The sequence below is a fragment of the Colobus angolensis genome, unplaced genomic scaffold (genome assembly GCF_000951035.1).
Source record: "Colobus angolensis palliatus isolate OR3802 unplaced genomic scaffold, Cang.pa_1.0 Scaffold364, whole genome shotgun sequence".
Classification (NCBI taxonomy): domain Eukaryota; kingdom Metazoa; phylum Chordata; class Mammalia; order Primates; family Cercopithecidae; genus Colobus; species Colobus angolensis.
In genome coordinates, this window is record NW_012116977.1 from 1,006,771 (window position 1) to 1,011,324 (window position 4,554).

The window sequence follows — 4,554 nt, forward strand, 5'->3', positions numbered from 1 at the left end:
TGGTGAATCTTTCCTAGTGAAACGGTCCCCACTCACCTCCACTTGTCTCCAGACAGAGTTAAATACTCTCTTTACTGTACGTGTGATATATGTTTATATTATTTTGCACAAGGTAGAGTTGTTTATACATCAACGTATCTTATTAGATTATAGTTATCTTGTTGACAGCGACTATTTACTATATGTCACTATATCTGCATCAGAGAAATTTGTTCGTGGCACATGATAGGAAAATAAAATCTCTCTCCTAAGGAAAAAAAATGACTAATTGATTAACTCATTTCTGCCTGAGGTTGCAGTTTTTTGAATTTGACAAATCAGACCTTGATGATGACCTTGAGCAGTAGGATAGAAATAACTCCCACATGCTTAGAGTTCCAATAATGGAACACTAGGCATAAATGGATTTTAATAAGAAAAAATATTGGATGGCAGGCAAATTGATCATTTGCTCACTAGTATCAAAAGTAACTATTTTTGAATCTTAGAATCATCTTTAGAATTGTTAGATAATTTAGATAATTTTTGTCTTTTGTTTTTGTTTTAAACCTAACAGATACTTTTCTAGATAATTTTATGTGCATTTTATGATTTAATATTCACTGAATTATTGTTGTGGTATTTTAATATTTATTTTACAGATGAAGAAGCTGAGGCTTGAAAGACTGAAGTAACATGCCCAATGTCATACAGACGGGTTACAGGCAACATATGAATACTATCCTGGCTTCAAAACCAATATTCTTCTGGTATTAATTGAAGATGCCCATTAGGTGCCAGGGAAGAAGCTTCAGGAGAGAAAATAAATCACCCACTAGAGACCTAGTCCTTTAACTTTTAAAATTTATTTCTTGTAAATTATTTTGAGAATAGATTTTACTTTGCTCAAATTAGGCATTTACCACTTAAAAGTTAGACAGTTAAAAATGGATTATTGCAATCATGTTTTACTTGCTGTGGTTTGCCCCAAAATGAAAATATTAAAGAAAATATTCAGGCCGGGCACAGTGGCTTATGCCTGTAATCCCAGCACTTTGGGAGGCTGAGGCGAGTGGATCATGAAGTCAAGAGATTGAGACCATCCTGGCCAACATGGTGAAACTCCGTCTCTACTAAAAGTACAAAAATTAGCTCGGCGTGGCAGCGTGCACCTGTAGTCCCAGCTACTCGGTAGACTGAGGCAGGAGAATCACTTGAACCCGGGAGGTTGCAGTGAGCCAAGATAGCGCCACTGCACTCCAGACTGACGAAAGAGCGAGACTCCATCTCAAAAAAGAAAAATATTCTAGCTAAATTCTGTAGATAAACCGAAGCATTCACTGTTTTATACTTGCATACAGTGTGCTCTGACTGGAACTTTACATTACGCCTTAAAGCTTTTCAAGTTAAATATACTCACTTTGACCTCTATTTAAACCTCCTTTGAAACCAACATTTTATTGGTTTTAACTATATTGATTTTTCAATTGACGATAGCATTCCATTCCCATGAAAATTCATTTGTTACAGCTTTCCATTTATAAGATCCTGCATCTTGATTTAATGTTATTTTCTCACAGAAACCAAAGTTTGTAGGTCAATCTTAAAGAATGAGTACAACCACAAATATAGCAGATGCCTCATAAAATTATCTTCTACTGCTTCTCTGTGACCTCTGTCAAGGAAATAGCACTCAAACCCGCGTCAGCATGAACAGCTGTGGATGCCGCTGTTAGATAGCCCTGACCTATCCTCCCAAGGGTAGTGCCCAACCGGGAGAGAATGGTAATTTTCGCAGAGTCAATATTATTAACATCAACATAAATCAGAAAATACTGCCTCAAATCTAAAAATTAGATGCCACAGTTCATAAAAAGAAGCAAACTTCCTTTGTAATAAATCAACCCAAGTTCTGTGTAGATGTTTATGGAAATGATAATGAAAATTATATAAAGATTTTTATATCCCTCAAAAGTTCATTTACAATAAATATGTAAATGGAAAAATTACACATTTCTTTTGCTCAGTGAAGTACATTAGAAATTATACTCTTCTTTCCTGCTGAAAGAGCTTTTAAGCAGATATTTACAGTGCAGAAGACAGTAGAAATAAACCTTGCAGCTATTTTCATTAGGTTTCACTATTTGCAACTTACCTTGCTAGACCAATTCATAAGTAGTAAAGAAGATGTAAAACCAGGAATTTGACTCATATGGCCAAATTATTCAGCAAAATAAATGTTTTCATATCATAACTTTTCCACTTGATCAATAAGTCTTTTTATATATAAATCCAACTTTATGTGTGTATATAGACATACACACATGTATACACACACATAAAACATATACACTTAACATCCATGTAAAAACATACACATATATGTATCACACACACATGCCCACACACATTTACATTCACATATTCACATATGCGGGAACACACTCTGGCTTCTCTGGTTTAAGGTTTTCTAATAATTTCTTACTAGCCTTTTGCTAACACTGAATATATAAACTTTAGCCCAAGAAATCTCTGAATAAAAGGAAAAGGGCTCTATGTGTTTCACTAATTAAAATTTGTGTTTCAGTTTAAGCATGTGATATGGTTTGGCTGTGTCCCCACCCAAGTCTCATCTAGAATTGTAGCTCCCATAATTCCCATATGTCATTGTGGGAATTTCTTCAAATTCTTGGAGAAAAAAAAATCTGTGTTTTCAAGCTGGAGTTAGAAGACTACTTGTAACATTCCATTATACCAACATCACTGTCGAGTCCCTGGGAATAGCTTTAAGTGGATGGCCCAAATGACTGAAAGTTTTATGAAAACGGTAACTGAAAATTCAATGTCATTTTAAATTAGTATTGAAAGCTGCCATTGTAACTCCATTCAAACTGTGTTAGATTCCTAAAGGCAGTGATATACCTCCTATATGGATAGGGTGATTAACTGAGATACATGCATGTGCGTATATATTAGCTGTATGTCCATATATATTTTCCATATTCAAAGAACATGTGTTTTAAATTATCTCCTAGTGTAATTTTTCTGAGAGATGACTAAAGGAGGTAAACATTGAACTAACTCTTGTTTCTATGCCCCTGCTTTCTATTCTTACTTATGCTCTTTCAAAATGCCCTATTTTCTCCCCTTTCTATTAAATCTCAGCCAGGTATAAATCTTGTTATTTTAATGCCTCCCCTTAACTATCTCAATTTACATTAGAATATCTATTTTCCCCATAGTATTAAGCATAATCTTATATGCATAGCCCCTCAAAGATTCCTTTACACCTAAGAAAAACTCATTAAACATTTGGTGAATTCATCAGTTGTAGTTAATAATAAATACTTGTTTATTCTTGAATTTTCATTCTATAATCTCTGTTTTAGTCCAGAATTCTATTATCAATAAATTTCACCAAGGATTATAAAGAAGTAATACTCAAAAGTGTTTTTGTTTTGTTTTTTGTTTGTTTGTTTATTATACTTTAAGTTCGAGGGTACATGTGCATATCATGCAGGTTTGTCACATCATCACTGGCCATCAGAGAAATGCAAATCAAAACCACAATGAGATACCATCTCACACCAGTTAGAATGTTGACCATTAAAAAGTCAGGAAACAACAGGTGCTGGAGAGGATGTGGAAAATAGGAACACTTTCACACTGTTGGTGAGATTTTTGTTTCTCTTGGGAAATGATTATTATTTAAAGATAATTCATCTTATTCCTATTAAATTAATCCTATATGATTGTTCATTAGAAAAAAATAGCTTACTATCTATTGCAGCAATATTATTACATGAAAGTAGCATACATAATCATGATTATTTATTCTTTAGTAATTTCTCAATTGAGAAAAACTTAGAGGATATTAAAATAGCTTTTTGAAAGAAAACTCACTAACATTGTATAGATAGACAGATACGTGTTTATGAATATATAGAATTTTGTAATAACATTTTAGACATATTTTAAATATCTTGTTGATATTTCCAGTTTATTCGTATTGTACATTCATTGTTGGTTAATTTTCATAAACAATAGTTTTATGTATTAAAAATACATGGGTGAAATGCTTCTCTTCCCTGCTGCAAAAACTGGATTTTCAGGGCAGCAGAACCATCATCATCTAAGTGCTTGTTAAAAATGCAGAATCTTGGGATCCATCCCAAATCTACTGAATCAAATTCTACATTTTAACAAGATACATACTAAAATTAGATATAGAGTTTTCATTTGTGAATCTTGTTTAACATGTGTAAATAAACTACTTCCTACAAAATGTACAAGTTTGAATTGCTAAAGTTAGGATGTGTTTTATTCATTTCTTTGCATAATTAATGTACAATTCTAACAGTGGTGATAGTTTTTAGACAAATGACGTTTACTTGATGCTAAGCCATATTGATTTCTTCGTCATTCGTGCTTAGTTGATTTTACTTAGATACATGAATTCAGAAATGAAATGCTATAGAAGACTATACTTTAAGGATTTATTATACTAATGCATGTTTCTATCAGAAGCACTATGTAAGCTCATGTAATTCTTAACTGTATCTAATGTCGTTCTCC